Raw genomic sequence first — 19,810 nt, 5'->3', positions numbered from 1 at the left:
CTTATAATACCGTAACAAAATGGAAAAGCCTAATGATAGGAGGGTGTCAGTTCCCGTTATATTATAATCAATACTAAAACCATGAGATAGGTGTGTTATGAGATGATCATGTCTTTCTGATCTAAATGTTACGGACCTATGCCTCCTCCTCTTCTATATAAGCGTTAATGGAGTACTTGTGATACAAAACTCAGTTGGCAAAGCCCAAACATAACATGATCACGCTCAGGCCCGGACTAAATCCAAATATGAAAATGTCCGGCCCAAATTGGGGACGAGATGGTACGGTCATATGACACGTGGCAACCAATTCCAATCATGACTAGAACTGAAACATATAAAAGGAGTGATGTATCCACAGACAAGGGAATTCGAAGCACCAAAGGAGTGATATGCCCACTAAGAAGGATATTTAATTTTAGTGATTAGTGAGGTTTCTGTTACCAGGGAAAATTCAACATCCCATCTATAATATTTTTCCTCTTCATTAAATCATTTTCTTACCTATACTCTCCATGAGATTGGAAAAAAGAATTATAAATATCTTTATAGATATCAAATTAATAAAGTTGTGGACCCCGCATTTCGGCTCAATGCGTTTCCCACTCGATGGCGAAACTCGATCTTTTTTTGAAAAAAATTGATTTTTATTGATTATTTGAAAATGACTTGGAGTCGCCACTTATTTTTGTTTTATTTTTTAAAGGGTAAACAAAATAAGAAAGAAAAACCCTAAGTGTGACTCCTTATTTTGGAAAAGGTGATCTACGAAAAACCGGATCGGGTTCGGGGGTCAGGTTACTTATCGGAAGGTACGGTAAAGACCGTAGCACCCCTCTAAGTCCCTAAAGTCGGGTCTCTACTAATAAAATGAAGCTATCATGGCAATGGATGAATAAAATCAATGAATACCCACATCAATCATGCATGTATGAGAATCAGAATATATAAGATGAATTATCAGAACGAGTGAATGCGTACCTGGGCAGCAATCTCGAATGCGCTATTATGAAAGGGGGTTAGTGAATAAACACAGAATATCCATATGTACATCAAGGAACAGAGTAAATCAATCACATACAGTTAATGAATCAAATCAATCAATCAATTATAAAATCAAGTATGTAGGGCCCCACCAAAGCCCGTTTATTTCGCATGAATTAATTCCATAAATCCATTATTCGGAATTACGGAATTGAATCTATGCTTATTTTAAAATATTTTAAAATATGAAGAAGACTCAATTCCGTAATTCCGAATAATGGGATTTATGGAATTAATTCATGCGAAATAAACGGCTTTGGTGGGGCCCTACATACTTGATTTTATAATTGATTGATTGATTGTTTGATTCATTAACTGTATGTGATTGATTTACTCTGTTCCTTGATGTACATATGGATATTCTGTGTTTATTCACTAACCCCTTTCATAATAGCGCATTCGAGATTGCTGCCCAGGTACGCATTCACTCGTTCTGATAATTCATCTTATATATTCTGATTCTCATACATGCATGATTGATGTGGGTATTCATTGATTTTATTCCCATTGCCATGATAGCTTCATTTATATAGTAGAGACCGACTTTAGGGACTTAGAGGGGTGCTACGGTCTTTACCGTACCTTCCCGATAAGTAACCTGACCCCCGAACCCGATCCGGTTTTTCACAGACCACCTTTTCCAAAATAAGGAGTCACACTTAGGGTTTTTCTTTCTTATTTTGTTTACCCTTTAAAAAATAAAACAAAAATAAGTGGCGACTCCAAGTCATTTTCAAATAATCAATAAAAATCAATTTTTTCCAAATAAAAATCGAGCTCGCCATCGAGTGGGAAACGCATTGAGCCGAAATGCGGGGTCCACAAAATGGCGACTCCACTGGGGACTTTTAGAGGGTCAAGCTTGAACTTAAAGTGAAGTAAACATGGCATTTGATGAGTCGATCAGTGAGTACCTATCTCTTGATTGCACATTGAGGATATTTGATGCATGCTCGGATTTTATATCCACTCGAGACTTTGACATATCGATTGTGTTGATTGATTTATCTTGATTGAGGATTCCGATGCCATGATTTCTTCTGTGTTTCATTGATATATTCGTTTGAGACATTGACATGTTGGATTATTGATGATTGATCTTATCGCATCGATTAGCACATTGATTCTGATTTTGCCATGCTTGTTCTGATCACTTCACGCGCATACACTCACCACTGTATATCACTCGGCTCGACATGCTGATCCATGGGTTTGTATATTATTTTGATCGTCTGATGAGCATGATGTTCGTATTGCTATTCATCCTGATAGTCATAGCTTTTTGTGTGTACATGATGACATATCTTGTACTCTGCCTGACTGTGTGATGCATGACTGCCCTCCCTCTGTATGATTGCATGCCGCTTGTCTCTGTGGGTAGCACATCTATCCCCCTACCTCCAACTCTCTTGGTTTCGGTCATTCCTTTCATCTCGGCTCTCACTATTGCAAGTGTGAGACCTTCTGTGTGCTTGCTCTCTGACCGAGCCAGAGATTAGGAGTAGGGTCTAGCGACGGGCTATATCGATGTACGGGAGCATTCTGGAGGAGAGCGACACTTTGATGTCGATTGGAGTCCGATCATTGAAGACCTGTATAGCCCCGAGCTAGGTTTCATGGATAGTTGTGCGACCAGTGTGTTTCCTATTCTGCTCTAGATTCATAGGGTTATCGGATGCACCCACACCATCACTGAGCACTCTAGTTGACTATTGAGTGTTGAGAGTTTGAGAGTTTTCACCATAGGAGCCCCCTGGGATGCGAGGTAGTGCATGTGTGGAGGTGATTACCACCTTGCATGGAAGCGCCCCGTCTCTTCGGAGGCGTGCAGAGGGTTGCATACCGCTGGAGGGTATGATCGCTTCTGCTAGGGATATTTTAAAGTCCACCCTTATCCATTTAGAGCCACCTTGACCTCGTAGGTTGAGCCGTAGATCCTTCGATTAGGATTCCCTCCCTACACGTGGGTGCATCTGAGGGCTTTCCGTGCCTCTGTAGCCGCAGTTTTGGATCCGATTTTCCCTCTGTTTAGTCTCCAGTTGAGAGTGCACTGAGATCAGGACGAGTTTGAGTACGGTCGGACCGCTCATCTTCACTTGGATGTTTTGCTTGTTCCTGTTCAGATTATCTTCTCTTCTATACATTCCCCGAGTCATATCCTTATTCCGTTCTTCGTGCTTTCCAGGATCGGACCTTTGTTTCTCGTCTTGATATACCTTTGTGGATCAGAGCAGAGGAGGAGTACTTTCAGGATCAGGGTTTTCACTCTCAGTCTGGGTATAGTTTCGTGGATCAGAGTTGAGGGCAGATTAGTTCGGGTTTCAGATACACCAGATATGGATCAGCAGCTCGTCACGGTCGATCAGTTCACGGCCGCCATGGCTTCTATCCAGGAGGCTTTGGCTAGCCTCAGGCAGGAGATCGGTGGTCAGCAGGGTAGACCACCGGCAGTTCAGGATGAGACGCCATATGACTCACATCCACCTCCACCACCCCCACCCGTTCCTTCAGTGCATCAGGCATCACCATATGTATTACATGGGCTTTCTGAGATTGCTCCACCCATAGTCGCCAGGCCGCTGTCGCTGATGACACACATGCGCGCATGGACCGCATCGAGCAGCGCGTGAGGCAGTTGAGAGTGTCTGATGGAGCTGCTGTATGGGATGATTTGGAGGGTATGCCGGTAGCCAGCTTGCCGGCTAAGTTCAGGATGCCAGATATTGAGAGGTACACTGGTATCGGTTGTCCACGCATCCATCTCCGACTGTATAGCACCGTGATGAGGGCTCATGGACTGGACGAGCCTCAGATGATCACCCTTTTCCCCTATCTCTGAGTGGGCGGCTCAGCGCTGGTTTGCGTCTCTGGAGTCCTCGAGACGCCGTACATGGGATGACTTGGCCCAGGAGTTCCTACGACAGTTTTCGTTTAACACTGTCGTAGACGTATCGAGGAGAGAGCTCGAGGCTCTGAGACAGAGGACAGAGGAGTCAGTTTCTTCCTTCATTTCCCGCTGGCGCGGGAAGATTGCTGAGATAGTGGATAGACCATCAGAGAGAGATCAGATTCAGATGGTTTTGAGGAGCCTACAGCCGAGGATCGCCAGACATGTGGTCGGGGTCCCGTTCGCAGATTTTGGGTCTCTGGTTATGGCTTTGTATGATGTCGAGGACGGCATCTCGAGAGGTTTATGGACAGATTCTTCCCCTAGTGACATTAAGGGGAAGAAGCCCTTTATGGGACCGAGGGCGACAGATGTTAGTGCTATCAGTTCATCCAGTCAGAGGCCTCCTAGGCGTCATCAGCCGATTCCACAGTTTTCCGAGCCTCATCCTTCTTATGCATCTCAGCAGTTCAGGCCACGGGCACCTTCCCCGGTTTTTGATCAGACATATCAGGCTCAGCCATTGACTCTACCTTACTATGCCGCTCAGGGCATTGAGAGGCCTCCTGTTTCATATACGGCCACTGGACAGCCATGCTACGCTGCACAGTTCGCTCCGAGGCCCGCACCTTCATACCCTAGGCCTCGAGCTCAGCAGACCTCTGCACCTTTTGCTTTGAGGACGCAGAGACAGTTTTCACAGATTGGCATGCCGTTGAGCCAGGCTCTTCGGAAGCTCATAGAGGCCGGCTTGTTGACTGCACTCACTCCGAGACCGCTCCCTCAGCCTTTACCTCCTCAGTTCAGGATGGATTTGCACTGTGCTTATCATCAGGGGCCTGGACATGAGACCGATCGATGCACCGCTCTGAGGCACGCTATTCAGGATCTGATAGATCAGGGTTTGGTTCACTTGGGTCAGCCGAGTGTAACCCAAAACCCACTACCGGCCCATACCACGCATGCAGTTCCTCCACCAGACGGAGGTATTCATTTCCTGGATTTTGCTGATTCTGATGACCATGTCTGCATGATGAGCTGGGATGACATAGATCCAGAGCCCATAGAGTTGGGGATATTTACGAGATGAGCAGCATGTCTTTGGGGCCTCAGGTGCCACTTCCTTCGGATTATTTCCTGAGGCAGCGTCTGTACAGGCTACTACTTCCGAGCCTCTGACATTCACACGTTATAGCGTTCAGACGCCGTTCATCTTGGTCCCAGATGTCGAGGAGGTTCAGGCTCCACATATTGATATTTCTCAGACTCCGGATGTCCAGTATATTCTTCGAGGGGGTAGAGTGATGCGACAGCCACCTCCAGCCGCGGCAGCTAGGCCAGTTGAGGGTACTCTGCATCCCAGGAGGAGGTCAGAGCAGAGGATGACGAGATTTTGAGGCAGTTGCAGAGCACTCAGGCTCGTATTTCTATTTGGAGCCTCTTAGCGTCCTCCAGTACTCATCGGGATGCACTGACTCGAGCTCTGAGCCAGATCAGAGTTGATACCACGACCACTCCCGAGGGTTTGATTCACATGATGACGGCTGGTAGAGCCACTTGTATCGTCTTTTCTGATGACGACTTGCCACCAGAGGGTTCAGACCATACGCGTCCCCTTTATATATCTGTTGGCTGTTCAGGTCGCCGAGTTCCATCTGTCCTTCTGGACAATGGCTCGGCCCTGAATGTATGTCCTCTGGCCACCGCCATCGCTCTTGGGTACGCACCATCTGATTTTGGCCCATCCACTCAGACCGTCCGAGCTTATGACAGCACCCGTAGAGAGGTCATGGGTACATTGGAGATCGAGCTGCTGATCGGTCCGGCCACTTTTGTTGCCGTATTCCAGGTTTTGAGGATTCCTACATCCTTCAACCTGCTTTTGGGCCGACCGTGGATTCACCGAGCTGGAGCCATTCCTTCTTCACTTCATCAGAAAGTGAAGTTCATCCATGAGGGCCAGATAGTCGTCGTACAGTCGGCAGGGGACATGTTCATTTCCGCTGAGCCCGTGCTCCAGATCAGCCATAGCGATGACGATCTTTTTCTGACTGGATTCACCTTCGATGAGGTACAGACCGTGGAGCTAGAGGACTTTTGCCGGGACTTCGTTGCTATGTCTTTGACCAGCATGGCAGCACTGTAGTACTTGATATTATGCGGGGCATGTCCTATCTTCCTGGCATGGGATTGGGTCGGCGTCAGCATGGACCGAGCGAGTTCATGGCCATCCCTGATCATGATGTACCATTCGGACTCGGGTTCATCCCCACTGAGGCCGATTATCTCTACATGGCGCGATTGCGCAAGGAGAGGGTGAGGGCTCGACTGACTCATACGCCTTTCTATTACCCTGTGCGCCCGTACACCAGGAGCCTGGCAGATTATTTTGTGAGGGCATCGGAGCCGCATGCACCGTCTGATGCGATCATTGGAGGACTTAGCACCACTCAGGAGGCCGAGCTTCAGCGCCTTGTCCAGCAGCTACGATTGAGAGATGGAGCCCCTGGTTCTTCGACTTCTGTGTTGATTGCTCCTTCCTCTCCAGATCGCACGAGCCTCATGACACTTTGCTTCCCTGATGAGATCGATGATCATGGAGCATTTGCCGAGATCACCGACAGAGTGGACGGAGCTGTGCCACATGACGAGTATATCGACGAGATGCTCGCCCTGAGCCTGAGCCAGATCGAGGAGACTATTCAGCCTGGGCTTGTTTCATCCTTTGACCTTTTCGGGGTGTCCTTCGTCGAGATCGTTGAGATCCAGACTACCCCTGCTCCGGAGATTGCTGAGGATACTATAGCTGTTGTTGATTTGATTGATAGCCATGTTGGCATTGTTGAGGGAGTGTCCGACTTTGTGGACTCACCTCTTTCATTTGACGTTCTTTCGGGGTTCGTCTCCCGTTCTGACATTGTTTCCCATGATTCATCTATGGATTTGAGCATTTTTGAGTATTTGCCTGCGTCTCGTGATATTGCTTTATCTGCACCACCTTCACCCACATCACAGATTTTTGATATTGATGATGAGATTGCACAGCATGATTCAGATGATGACCCATCTCCCGATCCCGATTCGGATCCCGTTGATCAGAGAGTTTCACCTGCTGTAGGGGACACAGAGATTGTTGATTTCGGCACAGCAGGTCAGCCTAGGGAGTTGAGGATCGGATCAGATTTATCTGTTGATGAGAGGGACAGCCTCATCCAGCTGCTCAGAGCATACTTGGACGTTTTCGCATGGTCCTATGAGGACATGCCAGGCCTTGATCCATCTATTGTCCAGCATCGTTTGCCACTTCTGCCTCATGCCAGACCGGTTAAGCAGAAGTTGAGACGATTGCACCTCGTTGGAGTTGCAGGTGAAGAGGAGATTCAGAAGCAGCTCAGTGTAGGATTTTGTCAGTGGTGAGTACCGGAGTGGCTGGCCAATGTCGTCCCTGTTCCAAAAAGGACGGCAAGTGAGAGTCTGTGTTGATTTCCGAGATACTCAACAAGGCCAGTCCTAAGGATGATTTTCCTCTTTCCACACATCGACATGCTAGTTGACAGTACGGCAGGTCATTCGATGTTGTCCTTTATGGACGGTTTTCGGGTACAGTCAGATCTTGATGGCTCAGAGGATATGGAGAAGACGTCTTTCATTACCGAGTGGGGTACTTATTGCTATAGAGTCATGCCATTCGGATTGAAGAACGCAGGAGCCACTTATCAGAGAGCAGCGACCACGCTTTTCCATGACATGATGCATCGGGATGTCGAGGTTTATGTAGACGACATGATAGTGAAATCCCGAGATAGATCAGATCATCTAGCAGCTCTGGAGAGATTCTTTGAGAGGATCAGGCAGTTCAGATTGAGACTGAATCCCAAGAAGTGCACTTTTGGAGTGACTTCTGGGAAACTCTTGGGATACATGGTCAGTGAGCGAGGCATAGAGGTAGATCCGGACAGATTAGAGCCATCCTTGACATGCCTGCACCGAGGACAGAGAGAGAGGTCAGAGGCTTCTGGGCAGACTTCAGTACATCAGCAGATTCATCGCCAGATTGACAGACATTTGTGAGCCCATTTTCCGACTCTTGAGGAAGAGTCAACCTACTGTTTGGGATGATCAGTGTCAGCGTGCATTTGAGAGGATCAGAGAGTACTTGTTGTCGCCTCCAGTCTTGGCGCCTCCTACACCAGGCCGTCCTCTGCTCCTATACTTATCTGTCTCAGACGTGGCTTTGGGATGCATGTTAGCTCAGCTCGATGATTCGGGCAAGGATCGAGCCATTTATTATCTGAGTAAGAGGATGCTAGACTATGAGACGAGATATGTCATGATTGAGCGTTACTGCTTGGCATTGGTTTGGGCCACTCGCCGACTGAGACATTACATGACCGAGTATTCAGTGCATTTGATATCCCGTCTAGATCCTCTGAGATATTTGTTTGACAGACCCGCCCTGGTCGGTCGCCTCATGAGATGGTTGGTACTTCTGACTGAGTTTGACATCCATTATGTCACTCAGAAGTCCATTAGAGGGAGCATTGTCGCGGATCATCTAGCTTCTTTACCAGTTTCTGATGGTAGAGCCATTGATGATGACTTCCCAGACGAGGATGTCGCTGCTGTGACTAGTCTATCGGGTTGGCGCATGTACTTTGATGGTGCGGCCAACCATTCTGGATACGGGATAGGCGTCTTGTTGATATCCCCTCATGGTGATCACATTCCCAGATCTGTTCGTTTGGCATTCTCGGATCGTCATCCGGCCACGAACAACATTGTTGAGTATGAGGCTTGCATCTTGGGATTAGAGACAGCTCTAGAGCTCGGGATTAGACAGATGGAGGTGTTTGGTGACTCCAATCTGGTATTGAGACAGATTCAGGGCGAGTGGAAGACTAGAGATGTGAAGCTTAGGCCTTATCACGCGTATTTGGAGCTACTGGTCGGGAGATTCGATGATTTGAGATATACCCATCTGCCTAGAGCGCAGAACCAGTTTGCTGATGCCTTGGCTACTCTAGCTTCCATGATTGTCGTACCTACTGATGCCACTGTTCGCCCATTGTTGATCGAGTCGAGATCTGCTCCTGCATACTGTTGTTTGATTGATGATATGGAGATAGATGATGGTTTGCCTTGGTACCATGACATATATCACTTTTTGAGACTCGGCGTATATCCTGAGGCCGCCACGGCCAAGGATAGGAGAGCATTGAGACAGTTGGCTACCCGATTCGTGATTTGTGGCGAGACCCTATACAGACGATCACCTGATGGGATGCTGCTACTATGTTTGGATCAGACCTCTGCCGATAGAGTGATGCGAGAGGTTCATGCGGGAGTCTGCGGACCACATATGGGCGGGCATATGTTGGCTCGTAAGATCATGAGGACCGGCTATTTCTGGTTGACTATGGAGACAGATTGTTGCCAGTTCGTCCAGAGATGTCCCGAGTGTCAGATACACGGAGATCTCATTTCACGTGCCGCCCTCCGAGTTGCATGCACTTACTTCGCCATGGCCATTTTCCGTATGGGGTATTGACATCATCGGGAAGATTTCGCCGAAATCTTCCAGTGGTCATGAGTTCATCCTGGTCGCCATCGATTACTTCACCAAGTGGGTGGAGGCCGCCTCATATGCGAGATTGACATCATCCGGAGTCGCTAGTTTCATCAGATCACACATCATCTGTCGCTATGGAGTCCCTCATGAGTTGATTTCAGATAGAGGGGTACATTTCAGAGGAGAGGTTGACACCTTAGTACAGAGATACGGCATTCGGCATCATAGATCGTCTGCGTACAGGCCGCAGACGAATGGGGCAGTAGAGGCCGCGAATAAGAATATCAAGAGGATATTGCGGAAGATGGTTGAGACTTCTCGAGATTGGTCAGAGAAGCTCCCTTTCGCATTGTGGGCATATCGGACTTCTTTTCGCACCTCTACAGGAGCCACACCTTATTCCTTGGTGTACGGCATGGAGGCAGTGCTACCAGTTGAGATCGAGATGGGATCATTGAGAGTAGCACTAGAGCAGCAGATTCCCGAGACGGATTGGGCTCAGGCTCGATTTGATCAGCTCAATCTCCTGGATGAGAGGAGATTGAGAGCAGCAGACCACGTTCGTGCATATCAGAGGAAGATGGCCCGCGCTTTCAAAAAGCGGGTCAAGCCTAGACCACTACATGTAGGTGACTTAGTCTTGAGAGTCATCAAAGGATTGATCAGAGATCCGAGAGGGAAGTTCAGACCCAGTTGGAGCGGACCTTATTTCATCAGAGAGTTGACTCCAGAGGGCGCTGCATGGCTGATGGATTTAGATGGAAACCAGTTCTCAGAGCCGACCAATGTGGATCAGCTAAAGAGGTACTATGTTTGAGTCCATGGTCGCAGGATGGGTGGCCATCATTTCGGTTAGCTATATCCCTTTATTCCCCTTCTGATATATATAGACTATTGCTAGCCCATTGAGCCTCGCACGCGCATTATAGCCTTTCTTTCTTATTGCCTTGCTCACACTTTCTCACCGGGTTAGGGGCCCTCTAGTGTATGCATACATTGTTTAGGAGTTTCATGAGCCTTGGACCTAGGGGTGCATTCTCCTCATTATATTCTCTATATGATCGCATCACTTCATTTTCATCTCACCTCATTGGTTGTGTTATTCATCTCATTTTGTTTATCCTATCTACTCATTTGCATCATTTTCTTCCACCCCGAGTGGTGATCCTCCTCAGTTCACTACATGGAGGGTAGTCATGTCATTTCCACTATCTATCCTACGGACGTTGGTCCAGGGATCCTTAGTTTGAGAAAGTCACATCATCAGAGAGAGTTCATGTTACATTGACATTTGAGAGTATGTTATCCTTTTTTGATGTCATCTTTGGGATTTCTTGGTTCGCATTCAGAGCATGTATACTTCTGTAAAAAAAAAAAAAAAAAAAAAAAAAAAAAAAAAAAAAAAAAAACGCTTATGTGTATTCATATTATATCATTGTGTATGTTGATGTTCGAGGGTCATCTGATCGATCATGTTTGTTGGCGGGAGTTCGTATGTGAGCTTCCCGGGATCCTTCATTCTTTGTATTCATTTTTGTCATATGTTTTGAGAGTGAGATGAGTGACTTTCTCTTAGGAGCTCTGGGTCATCGTCCATTCCATCATTGCATTCATTATTGACATGACTTCCCTGCATATTTGATTTGAGCGTATCATCACTCATTCTCGTGTTCAGTGCTTCATCATCATCCTCGTTTTCACTTCTGATTCATCATCTTCATTCCACATTTTAGTTTTTCTTACAGTGACCCATTTTCGGGTTTGATATTCTCTTCACATCGCCATTATACATCTCATTATCAGTTTGATCTGTTTCATTTGACTCCCCCATCGACACTGTGTTCACATTAGGCACCATTGGGTCCATGGCTCACGGGATTCACTATACTTGTTGCATTTCATACATGAGGGCATGGGTTTTGATCATCGGGTATTTGAGCTTAGTTTCCTTTCGTTTCTATCACCCTATCACCCTAGCCTACGTTACGTCCCGTGTCTTAAGACCACCCTGAGGTCATGGGATCGGATATCGTCTTCTACAGCTTCTATGTGGACAGGTGTCTGAGATTTGGTTGACATTTGGATATTTGCCATGCATCTTCTTCTGGGAGACACTTCTCAGATGTATAGATCCGTTTTGACCGTGTTTGGATTACCAGGATCACGTGTTTGATGAGGGATGATTCGATGTCACCCGTTTTTCCTGATTCGTCGCACGTCAAATGCCATACTGGGGCATATTCCGTTTCGGAGGATCTTTATGGATTTTCGCAGAGGTCACATGTTCGAGGATAGATGATTCCATGCTATCTGATCTCAGACATATCATACATTTCGATGCCATACAGGGGCATATTTCCGTTCGGATGAGATTTACGGATCATGAGGGAGTTGCGTGTTTATCCTTATTTGCGAGATATATGCAGAGTTGAGGATATATTCGCTATCCTCGCGATGATTCCTTAGTGGGGCCTATCGAGAGCCATCTAGCCTGGCCCGCGCTTTTAGACGCTTGGATGACGTCATGCTTCCTTCCGAGAGACGCCCCTTTGCTTTGTGGGTTTGATTCAGTTGTAGATATGGTTGACTTGGATCACACATTCGATGACAGATGGTTCGAGCACATCTAGTTTTCCGACCTGATGCCACACTGGGGCATATTCCCCATCTTGATCGAGATTTATAGATCCCCACTGATTTGCATGATCATCCACGGATATGAGATACACGCTAGGTTGATGATTGATTTCATTTTGTCCTGATGCTCCGAGGAGCCTCTCTTGAGTTGTTCTGCCAGATTCGTACTCTTTGATATAGACGTGATTCCTGGACGGAGTTATCTTAGGTACCTGGATTTCCCGCGTCATCATTTCAGTGGGGTACGTATCAGATTTGTTACGCATTCCCATGGTGTTATTCTCAGGTCATCAGGGCAGATCGGATACATCTGATGCCATACTGGGGCATATTTCCCTCGTTTAGCCATGGAGTTGATCGTTCTCTCACATGTCCATCACAGTTTCCATCACTCGGCCGAGTTATATTGTATTCGCCTCACTGACCATTATTCATGAGCCCTTCATTGATATGAGCTCTCAGTGGAGCGTTGTTCGAGACTCGTAGAGTCCCGTTCAATCATTTCCAGCGGTTTGAGATTCGCAGCGTCCTGCCACACTGGGGCATATTTCCCCCCTCATCATTTCCTTCCAGTTTGGCGCTCAGAGTCGCCGATCATTCACGGTTTACGGCATTCAGAGCCATCATCGGTTTTCAGATAGACGTTCAGAGTTGCATTCTCGGTTTCGACGTTCAGAGTTGTTATCACTTCTCAGTTTTGACGTTCAGAGTCATCATCATCACTTCTCAGCTTCGGCATTTAGAGCCATCATCGGTTTTCAGATAGACGTTCAGAGTTGCATTCTCGGTTTCGACGTTCAGAGTTGTTATCACTTCTCAGTTTTGACGTTCAGAGTCATCATCATCACTTCTCAGCTTCGGCATTTAGAGCCATCATCGGTTTTCAGATAGACGTTCAGAGTTGCATTCTCGATTTCGACGTTCAGAGTTGTTATCACTTCTCAGTTTGACGTTCAGAGTCATCATCATCACTTCTCAGCTTCGGCATTCAGAGCCACCATCGGTTTTCAGATAGACGTTCAGAGTTGCATTCTCGGTTTCGACGTTCAGAGTTGTTATCACTTCTCAGTTTGACGTTCAGAGTCATCATCATCACTTCTCAGCTTCGGCATTCAGAGCCATCATCGGTTTTCAGATAGACGTTCAGAGTTGCATTCTTGGTCTCGGCGTTCAGAGTTGTTATCACTTCTCAGTTTGACGTTCAGAGTCATCATCATCACTTCTCAGCTTCGGCATTCAGAGCCATCATTACTTCCCAGCTTCGGCGTTCAGAGCCATCATTGTCACTTCTCAGTTCTCGGCGTTCAGAGCCACCATCACTGGGCCATCACCGTGTTTTCAGTTCGGCGTTCAGAGTCATCACCATTCCCTAGATCGACGTTCAGAGTCGCATTCTCGGTTTCGGCGTTCAGAGTCGTCATCACTTCCTAGATTGACATTCAGAGTCGCATTCTCGTTTGGGCTTCCAGAGCCATTACCATCACCTTGTTTAGGCTTCCAGAGCTATTTCTATCATCTTGTTTAGGCTCCCAGATCCATTATCGTCATCTCGTGTCGGCTTCCAGAGCCATTGTCGTCATCTTGTTTAAGTTTCCAGAGTCATTTCTCTCATCTCGTGTCGGCTTCCAGAGCCATTGTCGTCATTTTGTTTAGGCTTCCAGAGTCATTTCTCTCATCTCGTGTCGGCTTCCAGAGCCATTGTCGTCATCTTGTTTAGGCTTCCAGAGTCATTTCTCTCATCTCGTGTCAGCTTCCAGAGCCATTGTCGCCATCTTGTTTAGGCTTCGAGAGCCATTTCTCCCATCTCGTGTAGGTTTCCAGAGCCATTTCTGTCGTCTTGTTTCGGCTCCAGAGCCATTGTTGTCATCTTGTTTAGGCTTCCAGAGCCATTACCGTTGTCCTGTTTAGGCTTCCAGAGCCATTTCTCCCATCTCGTGTAGGCTTCCAGAGCCATTTCTGTCGTCTTTGTTTCGGCTTCCAAAGCCATTGTTGTCATCTTGTCTAGGCTTCCAGAGCCATTTCTGTCATCTTGTTTAGGCTTCCAGAGCCGTTACTGTCGTCTCGTTTAGGCTTCCAGAGATGTTGTTTTTCTAGTTTAGCTTTTAGGGTTAGTTTTTGGTTTGGCTTCCAGAGCTGTTGCTTTCTAGTTTAGCTTTTAGAGTTAGTTTTTGGTTTGGCTTCCAGAGTTGTTGCTTTCTAGTTTAGCTTTTAGAGTTAGTTTTTGGTTTGGCTTCCAGAGCTATTGCTTTCTAGTTTAGCTTTTAGAGTTAGTTTTTTTGGTTTGGCTTCCAGAGCTGTTATTTTCTAGTTTAACTTTTAGAGTTAGTTTTTGGTTTGGCTTCCAGAGCCATTATTCTTCCAGTTCAGTGTTTAGAGTTAGCTTGTTGGTTTGGCTTCCAGAGCCGTCGTTTTTCTTAGTTTAGCGTTTAGGGTCAGTCCCATCATTCAGAGTCACTACTCCTGGCATTCATATTCTCTGGCATGGCATGTCTCACCTTCATGGATTTGTACTTATTCTCACTCTCCTCACCTCGTTACCCATTGCTTATCGCGCATTCTTGATCGTACTCCAGGGCGGTTCGACCGTTACTCATCTTTGACATCGATCTTCGAGTCACTTCTGGAGACGTCTTAGAGGGGGTCTGGATCCTTAGTGTAGCTTCAGAGGCATTTTGTATCATTTCCTTTTAGGATTAGAGCCTCGTTATTCGTCTGCTAGCCTGGGTGACTTTGCATTTCACCAGTGTCCCTATGGGGGTCTCTTTGATTCTTCGGTAGAGTTCACTTCATTCCACTCACTATTCACACTTGCTTTCACTCCATTGTTCATGATCCTTACACTCGTGAACTCTACCGAAGAGGGGCATATTTGTAGACCCCCATTTTGGGAGGTAATTGTTGCAGCTCCTTTTGCCAGGTGGAAGGCTCTTAAAGAGCCACGTGTCGTCTCGTGCTTGGTGGACAAGGAACCAGGTAGTGGAATCAATGAGCAAATGAAACTTTGACACGTGTTTGAGGAAGCTGCAAAAAGCTGCTTGGTCTCTCTCTCTCCAGGCCGTTGGAGGATATTTTCTGAGGGGGGACATTTTTTAGGTTGCCAGCTGCATGTGAGAGTGAGGGGAGTGGGGTTGCTGCTGCAGAGGCTGTTAAGAGGGCAAATCCGGGAGAGTAAAAAAGGAAGGAAAGGAAGAAAAAAAGCTGCAGGAGAGGGAGATATTTTGGGGGTAGAGAGAGAGTTTTGGGAGAGTGGGAGCTGAGGGAGAGAGATATTTTTCTGAGGATTCCTTGCCGTTTGGAGGGGACTACCATGGAGAGCTAGGGTTTTCCAGAGAGAAGAGGTGTTCGTTTAGCTGTGAGGGAGAGATATTTGGTGAGAGCTTCAGAGAGGATTCCAGGGAGGGAGCTGCTAGGGTACATCCTGGGGTTTTGTAAGCTGCAGAGGGGAGGAAAGAGCAAGGTTTGATCATCTCTCATCATATGTTCTTATTTCTTACTTCATCTTATCTTATTTTTTTTTATGATCACTTTGCGTTTCTTGTTGATATTTAGATGACTGCCTTGTTTATCTAAGGAATAAAACCTGCTTCTGATTTTTGTTTGCTTGATTCTTGTTCTCACGCGTATGAGTTGCATATTGTTGTATATGGTGTTTGAGTTTTGAGTTCATTTAAATCCTCCCACCAGTCACTTTTGCAAACTCTTTTGATCTTCATGAATCAGGTTTTTGGATTTAATGGCATTATTTCCCCTTCTATACTGCTGTGTTCTTCTTCTTCTCTTGTTCTTTTTTTTTTTCTCTTCTTTTTTTTTTCTTTTTCTTTTTTTTTCTTCTTCTTTGCTTTTCTCTCTATTTTTGGCATCTTTTGGAGAGGTGATTCGTTGGTTCGAAGGGAAAGCAAGATAGCAGGTTGCTTGGGGAAGCATGTCTTTTCAAGGAGGGAAGATGGGTATTTTTCGTGGTTGTTTCGGGGATATAGAAGCTGGAAGCGTTTCTGGCAGAGGGAGTTGAGTTTTTGAAGCCTGCTGAGGGAGGTTTTTCAGAGAGCTCTGTAAGCTCCAGAGGGGAGAAGGTGTTTTTGGAGAAGTTTTCATTGTTCAGAATGTGGTTATTGGTGCCCGGATTTCTGGGGTATTTCAGTTTTGGATCAGTAGGAGTGAGGCTATTTTCTTGAAAATGCACCATATGAAGAAGCATGTAGTTTCATTGCTGAAGTATAGATGGTCAGGTCCTTGTCTAAAGTCTCTGAGAGGACTATCTTCAACCCTGGTACCACACCGCTCCTTTGAAACCCGTGAAGAAAGTGCTATAATTCCATGCTTTAAGAGAAGCCTGTGACGTTCGCAGAGAGGGGGGGCTCCTTTCATTGCTATTATTTTTGTAGACCATGGTATTGCAGCTGCTGCAGGATATGCTTGGCGCACCTAGGGTTCTGTTGGGTTTGTATGAAACGTGCTTGAAATCCATCATTACGCCCCCATGCATATTACTATACCCTTTTCTCTCTCCACCCGACACCACCAAACCCATCGTCCATAATCCGTTTTCCTTCTTGCCATCCTTCATGCTCAATCTCTCATACCAACCTCCTGCACCACTCATCCTTCACATCTACTACCCCTTTAATACCCACTGATCTATTTTCTTTGCTACCCATTTTCTAAACCCCTAAACCCATATTCTTTCATACCCATGTCACCATGCCCACTATAGTCATACCTACTGCCCCATCCCTTCAACCTCTCTTTCATACAAACCCATTTCTCCAATCCCATTTTCCTCCCCAAAGGTCATCCATAGCCTTCATTAAAGTTCCAACTTCACTCATACACGTGCATGGGAAGTATGAAATACCTGAAAAGAAGGAAAATGAACTTGAGAAAGAAATAGAGCAAGCAAAGTTATCCTCGAACGACGCCGGCGGCTTGCCGCCGGCGGCGAAGTGCCTCCGCCATCACCGAAACGCCAAGCAACCACAGCAATGCTGCAAGGTCTATGAAAAATAAGGCAGTCACGGGAGCTTGCAGAGCTTTCATGGCTACCGTCTAAGTGATCTTCATGCCTCCTTTTCTTCTGTCGTTCATGCTGTCATCATTCCGGAACGTGGTTATCTCCGTCATACTCAGCGTGCCCAACGACGAGCCCATCTTTAACGTCGCGGGCTCTATTTCTGACCTGAAACAGTCCCGTACCGATGATAAGAAGGATCCCTTTGACGAATCTCGAAGATCACATGATTTCGGTATTTGTTAGAGCAAGCGCAAGAATCTCTGAAACACATGAAGTCTGCAAATCATCTTGCTCATATCCTTTACAACGGATTTTGCACTGCCGAGGATATTATACTGGACCTGGGTCCCGATGTTGTATTCTGAGACCAGAATTGGTCACTGCCTTCTACCAAGCTGAAGTGGCAGAAAGAAGAAAAAGAAAGGGCAAAAGGGTAGTAATACCTTGGGTGGTCCTCCAGGTTCACAGCTAAGAGACGTACCTGCAAGCACTGAACTCCCGCACCCTCTCTCTATATATTTATATGGGGGAGTCCGCCGACGGAGAGTCTTTGCTTTTTGCAAGTTACAACGACCAAAACTTGGGCAAACTGTTATTGTTATGTTTTCTTTATTGGTGCTCGTAAGTTGTAACAATTAAACTATTGAAAAGAGGTTGAGGTTTAGGACCTTTGGTTTAGCCATGAGTTCTTCTGCTTCTGGCCTGTCTCATGTCGATCAAGAACAACTGATGGAGAAGTTTCAGATCTTCAAGATCCAAGGTACGGATAGATACAGTCGGAAGGTTCTTGTTATCATCGGAAAGCACTTTCCCTCTCGAGTTATAAGCATTGAGGTGTTGAAAAAGTATTTGGAGGAGAAGATTTTCTCTCAGCTGGGAGAGAAGCAGTTCTCTGTGGTGTATGTGCATACAGGTGTTCAGAGAAGCGATAACTTTCCTGGAATCTCGGTCCTTCGGTCGATCTACGAGGTCATTCCGATCAATGTTAAAGATCACATCGAGGTTCCTACACCTCGGTCTGCAGGCCAAGCTCTTCTTCGCCACCTTTGGTCATTTTCTCTTTAACGGAGGGTTATACCAGAAGCTTCAACACGTGAACAGGCTTGAGTTTCTGTGGAGCCACGTAAGGAGGAACGGACTCGAGATACCTGAGTTTGTATTGGATCACGATGAGGAACTGGAAGATTGTCCGTTGACGGACGCAGATTATGAAGGAAGATACCAAGAACCTGAACAACCCTGGTTCAAGCTGAATATTCCTAAAGTGGTGGCAGATAAACTGAGTAGAAGAAATCCAGATTCTGGACGTCTACATTGGAGAGTGGTGGTATATTCCCAGATGGACAACCCAGGAAAAGAAACAAGGGATATAAGGTGCAGTTACCCATTTCGCAACAGTGTACGTGTCTTACCACCATGAAACACGTCACTTGATGTCTTCAACGAAGAACAAGGTCAACGTTCCAATTTTGGATACAGTCAACATGGGCGCAGACCACAGTGGCCAGCCGCATGCCTAATAAAGTGACTCAGAAGTCCATTTGCTACCTACTCCAGACTCCCTCTGCATGACGTGCATGGCCATTTTTGGGCCATAGTGTCATTTCCCACTTCTCCATCATATTTCTGTTTTCATAAGTGGTTTCTCACACCCTTGGCTCTCAAATGATTTCTATTTTTAAATTCTTATTTCCTTAAATAATTTTCCAATTTCCAAATCCCTCAAACAACTTTGTTTTTCAAATTTTCATCTTTAGATTTATTTTTAGGTCCTAGAACTCTCATTTTCCATATAATTTCTCGATTCTAGTTTTCTTTTTAGTTTTTCAAACTCCATTTTGATTTATTTATTTATTTACTTATTTTTAATTTTCATCCTTAGGCTTTGTTTTTAGAGTCCCATTATTAATAAAATTTTGCTGCCATTTTTTCTTTCAGGCATGCAACCTTCATAACTTCCATGATTTTAAATTGTTTTGAAATAAGCAAAAATCAAATTCCGTAATTCCGAATAATGGAATTTATGGAATTAATTCACGCAAAATAAACGGGTTTTGGTGGGGGCCCTACATAAGTGATTTTTGATTGATTGATTTGATCATCACACTTGATTGATTCATTTTGCTCTATGACATGCTTGAGTTTATTCTTTAATTATGTGCTAACCCTTTTTCTTGATAGCGCATGAAGGTTCGTTGCCCAGGTACGCGCTCATTCTCACTCTGGTTAATTCATATGTATTTTCTAATTCTCATATGTGCATGATTGATTCGAGTATTAATTGATTTTCACATTGATTGCCATGTCAGCTTCATCTCATTAGTAGAGACCCGACTTTAGGGACTTAAAGGGGTGCTACGGTCTTTTCCGTACCTTCCCGATAAGTAACCTGACCCCCGAACTCGATCCGGTTTTTCACAGACCACCTTTTCCAAAGTAAAGAGTCGCACTTAGGGTTTTTCTTTCTTATTTTGTTTACCCTTTAAAAATAAAACAAAAATAAGTGGCGACTCCAAGTCATTTTTCTTAATCAATAAAATCAACATTTTTCAAATGAAAATCGAGCTCGCCATCGAGTGGGAAACGCATTGAGCCCGAAATGCGGGGTCCACAGGTTGTTTATTGGCTTAGCTCAAAGTAAGGAATTGGAAATTGTTTTTTGTCA

General features: G+C 45.7%; 1 protein-coding gene and 1 pseudogene across 3 annotated transcripts in view; one reads left to right on the top strand and one right to left on the bottom strand.

Annotated features, from left to right (window-relative positions):
- The window catches only part of LOC117932489 (TATA-binding protein-associated factor BTAF1), a 62,644-nt gene that overhangs the window by 20,717 nt on the left and 22,117 nt on the right, over window positions 1-19,810 (bottom strand). The window lies entirely within an intron of this gene.
- On the top strand, window positions 17,777-18,565 carry LOC117932166 (annotated as a pseudogene).

Source organism: Vitis riparia, chromosome 15 (assembly GCF_004353265.1).
Source record: "Vitis riparia cultivar Riparia Gloire de Montpellier isolate 1030 chromosome 15, EGFV_Vit.rip_1.0, whole genome shotgun sequence".
NCBI classification, from domain to species: Eukaryota; Viridiplantae; Streptophyta; class Magnoliopsida; order Vitales; family Vitaceae; genus Vitis; species Vitis riparia.
This window is presented reverse-complemented; position numbering and strand designations above follow the sequence as displayed.